General features: G+C 41.5%; 1 protein-coding gene across 8 annotated transcripts in view; it reads left to right on the forward strand.

Annotated features, from left to right (window-relative positions):
* The window catches only part of LDLRAD4 (low density lipoprotein receptor class A domain containing 4), a 337,872-nt gene that overhangs the window by 150,189 nt on the left and 167,981 nt on the right, over positions 1-19,702 (forward strand). The window lies entirely within an intron of this gene.

A 19,702-nucleotide genomic window follows, 5' to 3' on the forward strand; every position in this document is an offset into this window, starting at 1 on the left:
GAGAAGCCTGGAATGTACTCCTATGCATATGTCCATACAAGCCTCATATATGCAGACCTGATTGGGTGGTTGAAAGGCCTGTGTCAATTATGTGTCTGAGTACAATGAATGAGGACAGAATCTCTGTATCATTCTGTGTGCACCTGTTTGTTCCCCGTTAATTAGCTAGCACTTGGTGGTTTATAATGGGAAAGTGACATCCACAATATGGAGAACCTTTTTCAAAGAATGGGGTTCTTGGGACACGGCCTAGCAGAACACAGAATGTCTTTTTGACATCTTAAATTCTTCACACAAGTAAAGGACACGGGTCTTCATTGAAGATAAACTTTCTGAAAGCGTATTTTAGCTCCAACATTTGTTCTGCTAAAGATGTGCCGGTGAAACCTGGCTCAGGGTTTGGAGTCCAAGTGGGGACCTCCCCTGCATGGCTCTTGGAACACAGTGGTCCCTGGTCAGCCCTGATTCATGCTTCCTAAGCTTTGCACAGGGTGGCGGGTGGCTATGGAGAACTCACTGTAGAATGGTCTGGACACCATAGAAAACGTTAGTTACGTTCCCTGGTGCTGAAAGGTACCTTCTTCCTATATGTCCCAAGTGTACAAAGGGACCCAGTGCAGCCTGGAGGAGACTTAAGTCAGGATGTTCTCCTCGGAGCAGCTGGCCAGATCCAGTGATGGGATGTGGCAGCTTCCTTAAGTAGCCTTCCTCAGAACATCTTCCTTCATTTAGTACCCCAGACTAACTCTCTCTTTTTTAAAAAAAAAATATTTTTATTGATTTTGGAGAGAAAGGGAGAGGGAGAGAGAGATAGAAACATCAATGATGAGAGAGAATCATTGATTGGCTGCCTCCTGCATTTCCTCCTCCCCCCCCCCCCCCCACTGGAGATCTAGCCCACAACCCCGGGCATATGCCCTGATCGGGAATTGAACCGTGATCTCCTGGTACATAGGTTGACACTCAACCACTGAGCTACACTGGCCTGGCCAGACACTCTTCAATGCCTCTGTAGAGGGGATTGCTGTGCAGGATGGAATGTTCAAGTTGCCTTTGAGGCCCTTGCTGTGTGGAGAGGGTGTTTGTGGACACGTGTTTCTAAACCCATGTGTGAAGATACATATGTACATCTTGACACTTGTTTCCAGAGCTTGTGTCCTGGGGGTAGGCAGGAAAGGTGTGTAGAATTTAAGAAGCAGATCTGGGCTTTGCACCCCTCTCCTCCAGTCTGCAGGGACTGCTGCTCTCACCACCGTCTCCACAGAAGGTTCTCCTTCCTGTCCCTCTTCCTCCCGCCCACACCACATCTCGGTGTGGGCGTAGGTGCTCAGTGTCTGAGTAGCGGAGAGGGAGCATGCAAAGAATCATTTTCTGGCTCTTCCCCAGGTGACACACTGCTCATTGAAGCTTTCTGAGCCTCAGCTTCCCCATCTAAGATAATGTGCAAAAGACTAATACAGCACCGGGCATATAATACTTATTGACTGTATACTAAATGATTGAATAACAATGGGGATAAAGGAAGAAAAAGTTAAAGGCATCTGATGTTTGGTGAGAGTAAGATTGAGAAGGTGACAAGTTGTTTTTTTTTTAATTTTAGTTTTCAATTACAGTTGGCATTCCACTATTACTTTGTAATAGCTTCAGGAATGCAGCATAGTGGTAGATACTCAAATCATGTACTTGACAAAGTGTTTTCCCTGATATTTGCAGTACCCACCTGGCACGACACATAGTTATTACAGTATTATTGATTTGATTCCCTATGCTGTACTCTACAACTCTGTGACTGTTTGTAACTACCAGTTCGTGCCTCTTAATCCCTTCACCTCTTTCGCTCATCCCCCAAGCCCCCTCCTTTCTGGCAACCTTCACTCTGTCCTTTGAGTGTATGTGTCTGTTCTGCTGGTTCGTTTATTTGTCCTTTAGATTCCACATAAAGTGGAATCATATGGTATTCGTCTTTCTCTGTCTGACTTATTTCACTCAGCGTAACTGGTTAGTCTGAAGGGGAAGGTGAAGAACAGGAAGCTGTAACGTGTACAAGACTAAGGAGAAACCAGTGCAGGCCTTTGTGCCCAGGGAGAGCGCTGCCTGCTTGAGAAAGCCTGTGCCCATCCCATCCCGTCCAAGTCTCCTTCCAGCACGGGAGTCTTATGGTTCTGCGAGTCTCTTCTAGGCCTCCTAGCACCGAGGATGGAGCTCTCCCCTTCGCAGAAGAAGGTGAGGCACCCTGCTGCCATCTGCTTCTCATCACTGCCTCCCTGTGGTTTTATAGACTTCTTCTGAGAGGCTGCCTCCATCTGTCCCGGGGTTTTCCTGGTTTACAGAATTCCCTGGTTTATAGAATGAAGACACCTTGGGTACTGTAGGGCAAGCAGAAATGCCGATGTTTACATGAGCTGGGTCACTGCAGGCAAAGCACATTCTGCAGAGCACAGTAGAGCAAGCCTGAGCCTGCTGGTGGGCAAGGGCTGGAGGCTGTGGGCACGGAGAAGCTCACACCGCAGCTCACACCGGAGTGCTCACATCAGGACGTGCCTAGTGCTCCCAGCCTGGTGTCCTCCACACATGCTAATGGCTTCAAACGTCTCTGATCTAGGCAATAAGGCAACCAACGGGTTCCAACAGAAGGGCTGACCCATACTTTTGATGCTCATTGTAGACGGAATACATTTAATTTCTGTTGTGGTTAGCACATTCCTCATCCATCACTATGTATTACTAAATTAATAGCAATTTTTGCCAACGTGTATTTCCTTAATTCATTCCATTATTTCATCGTTCCTTTATTCATTGACCATTCATTATTATGGAAAAGTACGTCAGCACACTGGTCCCGTGGGGCTCATCCCATGGATGGTGAGGGGAGAACCACAGTTAGAAAAAGAGCTCAGGCCTTCAAGTTCCCAAATCCAAAGCAATATTCTGTCTCTCTAGCCTAATAAGTCCTTGCTAATTGCCACTTGCAAATAAAGAGAGACATTACATAATGCTGCAAATGTGTTTGTTAAAAACAACAATAAAAAAGAAAGAAAAAACTAGGCTTGCTGATTTGTCACCAGGAATATATCTATTTTCCTACCTCTTTTCCTGTCTCCACAAGCCACACACCAGAAGAGTATGCTGTTAGGTACAACTGTCCTAGTTATAACAGGCTCACATTTCTCTTTTGATTGGCTTGTGCACGACTGTGGGCTATAGGTGCTTGCAGCTCAACCTTGGTGACGTGACCTCCGCTAACCAGAAGTTAAAAGATTACTCTGTAAAAAGAGTGTGGCACTGGAGTTATTAGTAGCAGCCTGGGGAGGTGAGCAAATCCCCTGATTGATCTCAGCAGTTTTCACTGGCTCTGCATAATTTAACCTACTATTCAGAATTGATAAGGAAATGCCTGTAATGAATGCTATTGGTGTTCAGAAGCCTTTTTAATAATGTCATTGATATTGGTGTAAGCATAGTGAGTCACCATTTGTCTATAACTCTGGCAATTTTTGGCATTTGGGGAAAAACGTTTCCGATTTGAAGGAGACTTAGGAAAAGCCTTATTTTCCACATTTCCCACTCAGGTCTGACTCACCTGGTTCTATGATCTGAGAGAGTTGTGTCCATGAGTATTCACATTCACTTCTCTGTCTGCATTTCTTTTTGCTGACCCACAGAAACTTATCTACAGAAATTCCTGGTGGCTGTTTCCAATGTGTGGACATGAAGAGCTGTAGAAAGTCCTGTTCATGTGGGTCCCTCTCATGTGTCCTTTGTCTCATAGGAAATCTGCGATCATCGACATTTTATAACTTCTGTGTATGATTTTCTCCGTGTGACAAATATATGCACTTAAATTATCTTCCGGTGTTTATTGCTTCCTAATTTGGACATGTAGTGGAGACTAGTTTGTATGATTTACCCAGCTTTAATAGCTTGAATTAACAAAGGCAAATCGGCCCTTCTGGCTCAGCGTAGAACCAGCGTAGTGAAGCATGTACTGTTCTTTTTACATCTTTCTCTCCAGCTTGTATATGTGTAGATAGTGTGTGGTGAAAGCACAGACTTCATTTGCAAGTGAAAGAAAAAACTGAACCCCAAACTGCACTTCTCTCTTCCCCTCCTCCCAGTGTTTTTGATTCAATTTCAGTGGAAGCAATTATTAATCACCTACTGTACTAGACACTGGGCATACAAATCTGTCATGTGTTCTGAGCTCAAGAGATCTCACCAGTGGGCGAGACAGACAAATAATGACAGCAACGTGACAAGTGCTGTACTGGAGAGATGCACGGTTGCCATGGGAACATAGAAGCAGCAATATTTAATTGTGGATGGGAATGGAAAGGATGGGGAAGGCTTTGAAAAAGGATGGGGACGGACATGAAAATTTTTTTTTTAATGCAGAAAGGTCAGTAGGCATTTGTCAGGTAAGGAGGGGCAAGTCACTGTAGACAGGAAAGATAGTGTGCATCAAGGCACAATGGTGGGAAGTCATGGGTGCTTGAGAATGTTTTGGTGTGTAAGGCTTCCAGCGTGATATATAGGGGAGTTGGGAAATAAGGTGGGGAAGACGGTCAGGACCACGTTAGGAGGAAGGATCTTAATATGCCTACCTAACAGGGACTACATTCTGAAGGTGAAGGAAATCTGTTGAAGGATTTCAAGTAGAAGAATGGCACGGTACTTATGATTTAGAAGTAACAATTTACTTTACAGAATAAACGTTTCTTCATTCAGCAAATACTTTTTGAGAACCTATTACATGCCAGATATTGTTCTAGTCCTCAGGAAAGAAACAATATTGTAAAAATTCCAGACATTTAGGTGAACTTACAACCCAGTGATAGGAGATAGTAAACAAAACAAAAAGTTAATTCTGTGATTTATTAAAAGTTAAGTGCTATAGAAATAAGTAAGCAAGGAATGTAAATAGGGAGTCTTGGACATGGGCATGGAGGGTTACATTTTAAATAGGGTGCTTTGTTATATTGGAATATAAAGAAAAATTACGTTGGTTTGTATTTTTTATGAATTTGGTTTTAGTGTGTGTTTTAGGACTCAGATTCTGTGTCACATTTGTTTCTATTTTAATTATTATTGTTGTTTTAGAAATTTGTTTACAGAAATAGTACTGAGAAAACCTCCCCTTTTGGCAATGAAATAGAATAAGAACTCAACTCCACGTCCACTTAGTGTATTTACTCCTTCAGTACTGTGGATAAATATAACAAGTTGGAATTTGGAGATGAGAAAGCTAAAGAGTAACCTCAGAACTATGTTCGAGGATGGTTATTTAAGTTAGGCCAGGTATTTCTATCTCCACTATTGACAGAACAAGATAAAAGGGGGTTAGCTTCAGCATTAAAGGCTTGGGTACAGACAAACATGAGTTTTCTATAGTGGTCATTTGTCCCCCGATGACCAACATGCCCATCGAGGTGGTGCTGGGTCATTAAGTCACACCACACACAGAGCAAGCTCCCAACTTGGGGGTACCCTCTGGGAAGAATTGAGCAGAAAGAGGAATTGTTCATTTCAGAAGGTAAAAATTTTATCAGCTAGTGTTCCATAGAGGAGGATGGGTTTTAAGACCCTAGTCCTGCTTATAATCAAATTAAGGTTGAGCAGAAATAGTATCTTTTTGGTTATTGGCTAGATAGGCAAAGGAATTCAGGAAATTCTTAATTAGCCCAGGGTACTATTCTTCATGAAGACCTAAATGAGCATGTTTAGGGGGAAAAAAATTTTGTCCTTGTGGAACTTGAGATTTTAACCTGGTCTAAGTTGTCAGAAATATGTCATTTTCTCTAACAAAGCAGTGACCATGGATGGACATGGAGTGCAGGGCTAGAGGGCCCTACATCTCTCCTGCCCAAAGCAGGATTGTGAGATCAGTGAGAGCCTCCAGCTGGTAACCAAGAAGGCCTCTCTGTCTTTCCTCCCTCTAACGTACAGCATTGGAAGGAATACATGTGAATGGCCTTCGCCCACATTGATTCCTGGTCTCAAATTTGATTAGTTGCGGAAACCAAAAGCCATTATTTTAAGTATCTGAAGCTCTCCCTCTAGGAGATGAAGAGACAGCTCTGTCTGCCAACATCCCTTAGTGTCTCTAGGGCCATCTGTGTTGTGAGGGAGCTTTGAGACTTGTGTGGATGTGGCACCATGTTCAAGGGTGTGAATGGTGAGACCGTCAGCTTATTCTGGATGACAGTAGGGCTGAATAGGGCTTAAAGTGGGAAGCTTATTGGAGGGTGCAAAGAAGGGCTTCTAGAGAACCAATGAGGAAGTAAGACAAAAGAATAGGTAGCAATCCTTCCTTGTTTGGGGCAAGGAACATTCTCCGTCCAGTAGAACATCCTAATATCCATTAAAAAAGCATAAAGATACCATCTCAAAATTTCCGTGTGGTTGGCTAAAGGAGCCAGGGACCACAGGAGTTTCTGTAGCTGGCTCCCTCTCACACTTTGAGGTTTGATTTTTGTGGAGGTCACAGAAGGTAGATCTTTTCAAGAAGGGACATTTTATAAAGGGTGTGTGACAGTGGAGGCTCCCAAGCAGGCAGCCATGGAAGGCTCAAGGCAAGAAACTGAGGCAGGCCCTAGCCGGTTTGGCTCAGTGGATAGAGCGTCAGTCTTCGGACCAAAGGGTCCCAGGTTCAATTCCGGTTGCAGGCTCCTTCCGGCCTGGGCCCTGGTCAGGCACATGCAGGAGGCAACCAGTCGATGTGTTTCTCTCACATCGATGTTTCTCTCTGTCTTTCCCTCTCTCTCCCACTCTCTCTAAAAGATCAATGGAAAAATATCCTCGAGTGAGGATTAACAACAACAACAACAACAAAACCCCACAAAAAAACAAAACAACAACAAAAACCACACACACACACACACACACACACACACACACACACACACACACTCCCCAAAACAACTGAGGCAGTTATTCCCCAAATAGGAAAAAATAACTAGCTGTGATCAACTTGAGGACAAGACTGGGTCAGCAACAGCATGAATCGGTAAATATTTGCCTTGCTACCTGGCTCCCAGGCTTGTTTGCAGACATTAAAATATAAGACAGGTGGAGAACTCAGTGTCCCTACCCAGTTCTCAGGGTGCTTAAAGCTGTGAGGGGAGGAGTTGGCTGTTCCCAGAATAAACAGTCCAATGCTTAAGCCAGACAGTGGGGTTTCTCTCTAAAACACATGGTGGCTGCACTGAGAGAGATCATTGTGATTTAGGAATTAGGCCAAATGAGTGGGAAGGGACAGATGGAAAAGCCTAAATATTTATGACATTGAAGACTAGAGAGAGAATGATTTCATACATGAAGGCCACAGGTAATTAAAAAAAAACTATTGTGACTAATAATTTTAACTAGTTATTTGTCTTAAAAATCTTATGTAATTGCTAATAATATATTTGAGTTTTTTGTTTCTAGTTTATCTAGTGAGGCTGTTTGTTCAGTTAGAGAAAAAGTTCTTTGCTCAAAGGATATTAGTAGTTAATAGTGGTTCCTATAAGAACCACCAAACAAGGTTTTACTTCCATTCATTGGTTTATTTAACAAATATATATTTTTTTAAAATTAAATCTTTATTGTTCAGATTATTACAGTTGTTCCTCTTCCCCCCCCCCCCCAGCTCCCTTCCACCTGGTTCACACCCCACCCTATGCCCTTAACCGCCCACCCCTTCCCCCCCCCCCCGCACTGTCCTCATCCATAGGTGTACGATTTTTGTCCAGTCTCTTCCCATACCCCTTTTCCCCTGAGAATATTCCACTCCCTTTCTATGCCCCTGATTCTATTATATTCACCAGTTTATTCTGTTCATCAGATTTTTTAAAAAAAATGTATTTTATTGATTTTCGACAGAGAGGAAGGGAGAGAGATAGAGAGTTAGAAACATCGATGAGAGAGAAACATTGACCAGCTGCCTCCTGCACATCTCCTACTGGGGATGTGCCTGCAACTCAGGTACATGCCCTTGACCGGAATCGAACCTGGGACCTTTCAGTCTGCAGGCTGACGCTCTATCCACTGAGCCAAACCGGTTTCGGCCATCAGATTTTTTATTCACTTGATTTTTAGATTCACTTGTTGATAGATATGTATTTGTTGTTCATAATTTTTATCTTTATCTTTTTCTTCTTCTTCCTCTTTTAAAGAATACCTTTCAGCATTTCATATAAAACTGGTTTGGTGGTGATGAACTCCTTTAGCTTTTTCTTATCTGTGAAGCTCTTTACCTGACCTTCAATTCTACATGATAGCTTTGCTGGGTAAAGTAATCTTGGTTGTAGGTTCTTGCTATTCATCACTTTGAATATTTCTTGCCACTCCCTTCTGGCCTGCATAGTTTCTGTTGAGAAATCAGCTGACAATCGTATAGGTATTCCCTTGTAGGTAACTAACTGTTTTTCTCTTGCTGCTTTTAAGATTCTCTCTTTGTCTTTTGCTCTTGGCATTTTAATTATGATGTGTCTTGGTGTGGTCCTCTTTTGATTCCTTTTGTTTGGGGTTCTCTGCGCTTCCTGGACTTGTGAGTCTATTTCTTTCACCAGGTAGGGGAAGTTTTCTGTCATTATTTCTTCAAATAGGTTTTCAATATCTTGCTCTCTCTCTTCTTCTGGCACCACTATAATTTGGATGTTGGTTCGCTTGAAGTTGTCCCAGAGGCTCCTTACACTATCTTCATATTTTTGGGTTCCTTTTTCTTTTCCTGTTGGGTGTTTTTGCTTCTTCGTATTTCAAATCATTGACTTGATTCTTGGGATCCTCTTGTCTGCTGTTGGATCTCTGTATATTATTCTTTATTTCAGTCAGTGTATGCTTAATTTCTAGTTGGTCCTTTTTCATATCCTCGAGGGTCTCACTAGACTTATTGAGGGTCTTACTAAATTTATCAGCGGTTTTTAGAAAATTCTTGAAAAACCTTATAACCGTGGTTTTGAACTCTATATCCAGTAGTTTGCTTTCCTCCATCTCTGTCATTTGTGACCTGTTTCTTTGTCTCCGCATTTTTTATACTTCCCTGTGTTGATAGAGTGGCTTTCTGTGCTAGGTGTCCTATAAGGCCCAGTGGCTCAGCCTCCCCAGTTACCTGAGGTGGACACTCTTGGTGCACCCCTTTGTGGGCTTTGTGCACAGCCTTGTTGTAGTTAAGCCTTGATTGTTGTTGGTATCACTGGGAGGAATTGACCTCCAGGCCAATTGGCTGTGAGATTCAGCTGTGTCTACGGTGGGAGAACTTCTGTGCTGGAGACACCCTATGGGGCAAGACTTGCTTCAGTGGGGCTTTGGTGCTCTCTGAGTCTTCCCCCTGAGTGTGTCCCTTATGGATCTGAGGAGTTGTAATCTGATGGTCCCACTCTGACCACTGGGTACACTGGCTCTTGGATCTCTAAGGAGGTGCTAATTTAGCCTCTTCCTGAGGCTACCCAGCAGGAGCTACAGAGAGATCTGCAGATTCCTCTTCTTTGATTGGGATTTGGAGGTGCCCATATGAGGCCCAGCTGTGAAGCAATGCAAGCTGCTGTAGGGCCTTGGGCCTTCTTTTGGATGTTCTGGGTCTCTCTGACCCAGCTGCAGTTTGTTCGGTAATTTTACATTGCAAAGGGCCAGGCCATTCATATGCAAAAGCCTCTGCGCACAGCTTGGGTGGGGCGGGGTCTCAGGGAATCAACAGGGCGGAGCAAACAGCTATGGCTGATCCTTAGCCCTGCCCTACGAGGCCCCAGGTCTCAGTGTCCCGCGGTCATCGCTGCAAGCACCTCTGAGAGAAAGCCACCCTCGAGTTCTGCCTGATGCCAGACAGTCCAGTTTCTCCCCATATGAGTCTGGGTCCCCAGAGCCTCGCCCAGAACTGGAGTTCAGAGTATTCGGGAGCTTGAGACTCCCTCCCGATTGAAAAAGACAACCATGTCTTCAGTTGCCAGACCTTTCCACGCACGCCTCTGTACCTCTGCACTTTACTTCCGCACCTCCTCTGAGTCTCAGTGTGCTTTTCTCTTTCCTTCTAGCTCTAGAATTTCCACTCAGCCAGCCTTCCTGTGGGTTCTGGATGATGTCCGTTTTGTCTTTTAGTTGTATTTTTGAAGTGGTTGTGCGAGGCAGCAATTTCAGGTGTTTACCTATGCCGCCATCTTGGTTTCTCCCTATTTAACAAAGATTTAATGAACGTTGTGTCATAAGCAGTCTAGTAAGATGAGGCCTGTGTAACTTCATTGATGAAGACTTTAGCAGCAAAGTAGATAGAATTAAATGGACCATTTTTGTAGTGGAAAACATATCTGAAAACTAATCCAGATGTACATGAAAATGAAAATTGAAAGAGTAGTTAAGAGATAAGAAGGACAAAATTAAAAGTTAAAAAAATGTCATTTTTTCACCCCTGTGGTCCCCACTTTGGGGCCCAGTTTTGTGCTGTAAAACACCAGTGCATCTATTTAGGGACCTCATAACCTCTTTACCTCAGCTCTCATGGAGAGGATATCTGTTAGTAGATAACTTAAAACTCTTGTTGAGTTTTGTAATTTATGCTGCTTACTCAGTGGAGCAAACTCACGGAGTAGTCTTGATGAATGCATATTAAATGCTTGATACTGTCCGGTTACCATTACATTCAAATACATTTGTTTTAAACCTATAGGTGGAGAGCCATTAACAATCCTCAGCAGGGCATACAAGGCCCTTCACAATTGGATGCCTGGCCCCTCAGTATTGCTTTCCCATAGCAGGGAGTGGGTCAAAATGAAAAGCTAGAACCCCCTGGAAACATTCCTCTACTTCTCTGTGTGTCTTTCTCTATCTTGACCAATGTGTTTGTTACATGGGGGTTTCTTTTCCTTTGTATAAACCCATTGACCTTGGACCTTTCATGCACAGACATTTTAAAAAATGTCTGAGTGTATTAGTCCTTGGCTCAAAGTTATTCATTCATTGTCTTTAAACATAGTAACGAAACAGTGCTATTTTTCTAATTCAAGTCCTAAAGGACTTCACTGAATTTTAAAATGCCTGATGGTGTTTTGATGAAAGTTGGGCAGTTTTTAATGCTGCTATAAAGGGTGGTTTTAGCACTTGACGTCTAAAGTCTGAAAGTACCTTGGACTTTTCCACTTATGGTTCTCAGAGAATTTCAGACATATTAAAATCTTTTCAGAACCCAAATCAGCACCACAATGGGAGCGATAAGCCATGTCATAAAATGGATTGAGTTTTTTAAATTTTTTTATTACTATCTTCAATGGGAGGCTCTTCTATGTTAATCTTATTAAATGGGAAAATATCCTTTTATCATGTCATATTCATCTTTCTGAAGGACAAGTATTTCATAGCACCACTTAAGATATGACTTTGATTAAATGCTTGTGGGGTAACTTAATTCATTATACAGAATATAAACCTTCAAATTAAATTCCCCTTTGTTCCAAATTTATGACCAGGAAAGTCAATCTCCTCTTTGAGTGATGGGAGAGCATCATTAGTGATGCAGTGTCTTCAAGTGTGACTTCCCAGCATGCCCTGCAGATCGCTGTGTGACGTTAGGTGGAGCCCACACAACTTCTGCAGATCTCTCCTCGGATTTCTAAGGGGATCAATGTTGATAATATGTGAGATATTAAGTCTTTTACAGATTACTCAAAATGTATTTCTTACACTGAAAAATTCTGTAGGAGAATGTGCATATATCATCCTTATGCCATTCATATGTTGTCAAAGCTGACATTTGAGAAGAATAGCTTTAAGGATTCACCTTCCATTTCTGAAGATTTTCTAAACGTTATCTTCATAACTTGCTAAATCACTACTTTCTGGATACTGTAATTCTGGCTCCTTTTATGGAAACATGACTCCAGTATTCCAACCTCACTGAAGGTTGAAATAGAAAATATCTGAGGAGCCCTTTTCCTTTTTTGATAACATTGGTATCTAAGATAGCCTTCATGTTATTGTACTACACCCTTTGATAGAAAGAGTGACAGATCCTCTTAGTCCTGAGAATCAAGAGGAAAGGGTCTTTCTGAATCAATGAATGCCTACTACTATGGGCCAGTGAAGGCCCACCACCAAGCCTCTGGGTTCCTTGTCTCCTGGCACCTCATTTGCTTGGAGTTCCGTTTAGTGACCAGTTATTAGAACTCTCTTTAGTCACAGTCTTTCTCCTTTCCCCTGCATTTCTTTCTTTCTTTTTTAGCCTATTAATTACTTTATTATTTTATTTTCCCCATCACCCGCCCCGCAATCCCCACATTGTTGTCTGTGTCCATGAGTTCTCTTTCTCTTCTTTTCTGCTCAGACCCTCCACCCCCACAACACTGCCTCTCCCCTGCATTTCTGGGTTCATGATTTTTATGTTTTAATCAGTTTTCCATTTTTATTGAACTTCACTTTTATGATTGGTAATCTTGTAACTTGAAGGCGAGTAAGCAGTATATATATAAATCAATGAAAATATTATCTCTACACTAAGAAATGTAAACTTACCTTGGTTATAGTAAACTTATTCATCTCAATTTTATTTTTTAAAATTTCTTTCTTGATTAAGGTATTACATATGTGTCCTTATCCCTCCATTGCCCCCTCACCCCCCCACTCATGCCCTCACCCCCCTGGTGTCTGTGTCCATTGGCTATGCTTATATGCATGCATACAAGTCCTTTGGTTGATCTCTCTCCCTTACCCCCACCCTTCCCTACCTTCCCTCTGAGGTTTGACGGTCTGAACGATGCTTCTCTGTCTCTGGATCTGTTTTTGTTCATCAGTTTGTTGTTCATTATATTCCACAAATGAGTGAGATCCTGTGATATTTATCTTTCTCTGACTGGCTTATTTCACTTAGCATAATGCTCTCCAGTTCCATCCATGCTGCTGCAAATGGTAAGAATTTCTTCTTTTTTACTGCAGTGTAGTATTCCATTGTGTAGATGTACCACAGTTTTCTAATTCACTCATCTGCTGATGGGCATTTAGGCTATTTCCAAATCTTAGCTATGTAAATTGTGCTGCTATGAACATAGGGACGCATATATTCTTTCTGATTGGTGTTTCTAGTTTCTTGGGATATATTCCTAGAAGTGGGATCACTGGGTCAAATGGGAGTTCCATATTTAGTTTTTTGAGGAAACTCCATACTGTTTTCCACAGTGGCTGCACTAGCCTGCATTCCCACCAGCAGTGAACGAGGGTTACTTTTTCTCCACATCCTCTCCAGCACTTGTCGTTTGTTGATTTGTTGATGATAGCCATTCTGACAGGTGTGAGATGGTACCTCATTGTCATTTTGATTTGCATCTCTCGGATGATTAGTGACTTTGAGCATGTTTTCATATGTCTCTTGGCCTTCCTTATGTCTTCTTTTGAAAAAAAGTATCTATTTAGGTCCATTGCCCATTTTTGATTGGGTTGTTTATCTTCCTTTTGTTAAGTTGTATGAGTTCCCTGTAAATGTTGGAGATTAAACCCTTATCAATGATAACATTGGCAAATATGTTCTCCCATGCAGTGGGCTCTCTTGTTGTTTTGTTGATGGTTTATTTTGCTGTGCAAAAGCTTTTTATTTTGATGTAGTCCCATTTGTTTATTTTCTCTTTAGTTTCCATTGCCCTAGGACAGTGGTCGGCAAACCGCGGCTCGCGAACCACACGCGGCTCTTTGGCCCCTTGAGTGTGGCTCTTCCACAAAATACCATGTGTGGGCGTGCACGTACAGTGTAATTGAAACTTGGTGGTCCATGTGCAGAAGTTGGTTTTCAGAAAGGAGATAGACGAAACAAGTATACAAGACGAGTGTGGATGGCAGAGTTGGAAGGGTTCGACCTCAGAACGTACCTCAATCAGATTGAGGACGTTTTTAGCAAAGGCCAGCTTAGGAGCACCCTTATTAATTAATAACAGTGTACCTACCTATAAAGTTTAAGTTTAAAAAATTTGGCTCTCAAAAGAAATTTCAATTGTTTGTTTCTTTTTTTAAAATATATTTTATTGATTTTTTACAGAGAGGAAGGAAGAGAGAGATAGAGAGTTAGAAACATTGATGGGAGACAAACATCGATCAGCCGCCTCCTGCACGTCTCCTACTGGGGATGTGCCCGCAACCAAGGTACATGCCCGTGACCGGAATCGAACCTGGGACCTTTCAGTCCGCAGGCCGACGCTCTATCCACTGAGCCAAACCGGTTTCGGCAGAAATTTCAATTGTTGTACTGTTGATATTTGGCTCTGTTGACTAGTGAGTTTGCCAACCACTGCCCTAGGAGCAGTATCAGTGAAGAAATTGCATCGGCCTTATGTCTGAGATTTTGCTGCCTGTGGATTCCTCTAGTATTTTTATGGTTTCCCATCTTATGTTTAAGTCCTTTATCCATTTTGAGTTTATTTTTGTGTATGGTGTAAGTTGGTGGTCTAGTTTCATTTTTTTTTGCATGTATCTGTCCAATTTTCCCAATACCATTTATTGAAGAGACTGTCTTGACTCCATTGTATTTTCATGCCTCCTTTGTCGAATATTAATTGAGCATAGTGGCTTAGGTCGATTTCTGGGTTCTCTATTTTATTCCATTGATCTATATGTCTGTTCTTCATCTTAATTTTAGAAACCTATTAATTCTTTACTTACAGGCTGTTAATGACTAAGTTTAATTTTTTTGTTATTCACAATGTACGTACATTACTGAGAGTATGTTTTAGGTTTTAATGTCAGAAATATTGGAGCCAAGATCTCAATTTTGAGGTTGGTGAATGATAGAAGTGTGAACTGAATGAGTCGATGTTGCTGTATGAATTTTAACAAAAATAGCTGTGGCAGACTACTCTGCCAATTCACAAAATGGCTAATTTTACAGTTGTGATGTGATACTCTGTACAGGTCTTTATTTTGTGGCTGAGATCATATCTGTGAAAACTAAGGCTTTAAAAAGAGTGTAGGAAAAATTGAGAACAACTATTTGTTGGCTCCCCCCACACATTTTATTGTGATATAATTGACATATTACAGCATGTATAAGTTTAAGGTGTACATGTTGATTTGATACACTTATATATTGTACAATGGCAACCACCATAACATTAGCTAAAACCTGCATCATGCCACCTAATTACTATTTCTTTTTTTTTGTGGGAAGAACATTTAAGATCTACTCTTTTAGTGACTTTCAAGTACTTTTTATGCCTTTTAACTAATAAAATGTTGGTTCTACCAAGTGAATTAATTCTGGCCTCTGAGATGCAGATTTATTCTCCTGGAAGTCAAGATTGAACATTTATTTTTTATTTTTTTTAATACATTTTATTGATTTTTTACAGAGAAGAAGGGAGAGGGATAGAGAGTTAGAAACATCGATCAGCTGCCTCCTGCACACCCCCTACTGGGGATGTGCCCACAACCAAGGTACATGCCCCTGACTGGAATCAAACCTGGGACCCTTCAGTCCACAGGCCGACGCTCTATCTACTAAGCCAAACTGGTCAGGGCTGAACATTTATTTTTAATCCTGTCTAGGATTAGGTTTAGAATATTCAAATTGTTGAGCTACTGGTCCTTAAAATGTTTTCATAGTTTTTTTTATGAAAGTTTTGTATTCACAGAACACCTTAGGACATTCCTTTTTTTTTTTCCTTTTTTTGGCTTCAGGACTATTAAATGGCTTTTTAAAAAGGTAACACAATACTGGAAAATTTTCTTATTTTTTTTTAATCCTCACCTGAGGATATGTTTTTATTAACTTTAGAGAGATTGGAAGGGAGAGGGGGGAGAGAGAGAAACATCCATTGGTTGTCTTCCATATGCTCCCCGACCGTGGATCAAACCTACCACCTGGGTATGTGCCCTGACCAGGAATGAACCCACGACCTTTGGGTGTACAGGACAACCCTCTAACCACCTGAGTCATACCAGCCAGGGTGGGGCAGTCAATTAGCATATTTAGTCCTATTGGCTGTGGGCACCGCCATATTTGTGATGGTGTGAGGGTCAATTAGCATAATCCATCTTTATTAGATAGGATTTTATTGATTCTTTTTACAGAGAGGAAGGGAGAGGGATAGAGAGTTAGAAACATCAATGAGATAGAAACATTGATCAGTTGCCTTCTGCATATCCCCTACCGGGGATGTGCCCATAACCAAAGTACATGCCCTTGACCAGAATCGAACCTGGGACCCTTCAGTCTGCAGGCCGACACTATATCCACTGAGCCAAACTGGTCAGGGCCCAAAGTTTTTGAAGTATCCCATTGACAGTACAGAGCTGTAGCAACCCAGTTTTATATCCAGGAATCATCAAAATACCACCCATTTTAAGAGATTATACTTTAGCCCAGCTGGCATGGCTCAGTGGTTGAGTGACCACCTATGAACCAGGAGGTCACGGTTCAATTCCCGGTCAGGGCACATGCCTGGGTTGCAGGCTTGATCTCCAGTGTGGGGTGTGCAGGGGGCAGCTGATCAATGAGTTTCTCTCATCTCTCGTCGCTGATGTTTCTGTTTCTCCCTCTCCCTTCCTCTCTGAAATTATATATATAATTTTTTTTAAGAGTTTATACCTTAGCTTCTATTTTGTTTTGGTTTTTCTTTTTTAGTAAATTAGCAAATACCAACTAAGCATTCCAATAAAATACTATTAGCTACAGAGAGGGCTTCCTGTAGGTGAGTTATGTACTTCTCACTGGGCAGTTGCTCTCCATCGTGGCTGCCCATCAGGAGCATCTCTAGAAATCCCCACTGCCCACACTGTACCTCAGCTTAGGGAGAGCCAGAGGCCTGGGCTGGAGCTTAGGTACCAGTGGTGTTGAAAGATGCCCAGGTGATTGCAATATGCAGACCCAGTTAGATCCGCTCATCTAGGGTTCTTAGTTTGTTTGAAATATCACAATAATTTAGTTATTAGAGGACCATCCCCTCTTGTTTGAATGCACTGGCTGAGTGTACTGGGCTTTTGGATAGCAACATGTGGTAGAGATGGCCTTGCAGGGTGAGTCAGGATCAAGTTGGAAGCCTGCCTCCATCAACACCACTCAAGTTAACTTAGACATTTCACTCTGGTCTGAAATTTTATTCCAGCTTTAGTATTAATCTTCAACACTTAATTTATAGCAATTTTCCAGTGTTTTCGGTATCACATCAAGAAGTCGATAGCTTCAAAATTTCTCTCTGGTAGTTTTGATTCAAGGGGCCATGTGACAGAGAGACCTTTAGTTTGATATTCAGCTAATGATCATGGTTGAGAAGATTTAGATTTTAGGAATTTGAAATTCAGCGTATTGATGTTGATATTTCCATTGTTAAGGAGTAAGAGCTTTCTGAGCAAATCAGTAGCATACGTCTTGTTAATGTATCCTGACTAATAGTAAGCCTACTTACAATAACTAACTCTTTTGAGAACTTTGTTACATTAATGGACATCCTCATTACAAATGAATCTTAGACATTTATGAAAGCAGGTTTGGACACTGATGCAACTATGGACAGAGTCTGAGAAAAGAGGCAGAGAATTTGGACACTCATCTGGATTTTGCCATTTATTAGCAGGTTAGTTATAGGTGGTTACTTAATCTCTGCATCTTTTTAAAAAATATATTTTTATTGATTTCAGAGAGGAAGGGAGAAGAAGATATAGAAACATCAATGATGAGAGAGAATCATTGATCGGCTGCCTCCTGCACCCACCCTACTGGAGATCGAGCCTGCAACCCAGGCATATGTCCTGACCGGAAATTGGACCCTGACCTCCTGGTTCATAGGTAGATGCTCAACCACTGAGCCACGCTGGCTGGCGCAATCTCTGCATTTTAAGGTTCTCATCTATAAAATGAGAATAAGAGTATCTACCCTAATTATTTCACAGGGTTCTTATGAGGCTCGGATTAGATAATTCATTTATTCAACAGATATGTGATTCACCATGTGTCTGTTACTTGCTGGGCAGCACTCTAGATGTGAAGGATATACAGAAGGGAAATTAGTCCTTGAAAGGAGTTAGAAAATATATTAGTCACTGCTCACATTTTTAAAAAATTCATATTGTAAGGCCTTTGAAGAGGACTTGTTCTTTCCTCTTTGTGTTTCCATGTCTTACTACCTGGCACATAACATGGAAGGGGCTAAAATACTGGTTATGTGAATTAATGAATCTCATAATTCATTTCCTTAAAAATATTTTGTGACTCTAGACTGGATCTCTCTTGAACAAGTTGAAATGAGTCAAGTGTGGAAATGTCATTACATTTCCCTGCTGGTTTAAAAAGTACCACGTGAACTTGAGTGTGGTAATCTAACCTGAGATCCTTTCAAACCACAGCAATGGTTGATTTTTCTAGTTGGATTTTGATTCAATTTAGGTTAATATGCCCTTTTCTTCAATCAACATTTTAGTTTCAGGAATACCTGTTTTTGGCTTGACGTCCTTTTAATATTTGGTATTAATTGGAACTCCAATCTTTCTTTTAGAAAGGAAGATACATTCTTTTCTTGACATCCTTTTTTCCCATTAAGTTAAAAAAAAGTCACTTCATAAATGTGATTTCAAACAGCTGGATTTTAATCTTTTCACTTTATGGGAAGAGAGAGTTTGGTTTCAGCAGCGCTCCTCCCACATGTCCTGGACCACACTCAGCACATTGTACAGTGCAGCTAGCAATGAACTTGTGGCTGTGCATTTGGGCTGTGCTCACATGTTATTCTAAGCTAGGTCAGAGACTGTGGTTGGTGTCTTTTTCTATACTCTTTTAAGAGAGTGTGAACAAATGGAGAATTATAATGTTTCATACTGGGTCACGGAAATAAATGCTTTTGAGGATTTAAGTTCTGTCTCTTTACAACCGGTTAAGGTTATTCTCTTTGCAGCCCTATGTATCCTTAGTACAGTTGGAGAAGGCCTTGGAGTGTTGATGCCCAGTCTTTTATTTTAATAACAGAATTTTAAAGTCAAAAGGACTTTGGACTTGATCCAGGCCTGCCACCCACATTCTAGGACAGATAAAATCAAAGAGAAATTAAGAGGCTGTGATAGTCAGCCTCAGGGGGGTGGGAGGGTGGGATTGGGATACTTTTCCTGAGTTTTTTCCTATTGGCTGTCCACTGAGCTGGGACTATGCAAATCCTGCCAGCTTCTGTGGGTGCTCCTTGGAAAAAGCTCACAGACATTCACTGTAAGATACACATAGACATTTTGTGCCCACATGTATGTGATTGTGTAATCTCCTTTATCCTTAATTGCTTAAGTTGATAGTGATGTGTTAAGTTTACAAATTTTCTTTAAAGTTTATAACGGTAAATTCCATTTTCAAATATTGATTTCTACAGAGTTCAGGGAGCCCATGTTCAATGTGGCCTGCAGGGATTTGGGTTGGTTTCCATCCTATAATTTGTCCCTTGGCATAGATACTTCTCAGGAAGCAGAGAGCACGTATTATTTCCCATGTTTTATACTATAAAACCTGGTATTAAACCTGGTTTTTCTTAGACAAGAGATAAATGAACACCAGAGAGGTTGAAAATATATATTCTTTTTTCTTTTTCAATACACTTCTATTGATTGCAGAGAGGAAGGGAGAGGGAGAGAGAGACAGAAACATCAATGATGACAGAGAATCACTGATCTGCTGTCTTCTGCATACTCCACACTGGGGATTGAGCCCACAACCTGAGCATTTGCCCTTGACCTAAATTGAACCCGGGACCCTTCAGTCCACAGGCCGATGCTCTATCCACTGAGCTAA

Source organism: Myotis daubentonii, chromosome 8 (assembly GCF_963259705.1).
Source record: "Myotis daubentonii chromosome 8, mMyoDau2.1, whole genome shotgun sequence".
NCBI lineage: Eukaryota > Metazoa > Chordata > Mammalia > Chiroptera > Vespertilionidae > Myotis > Myotis daubentonii.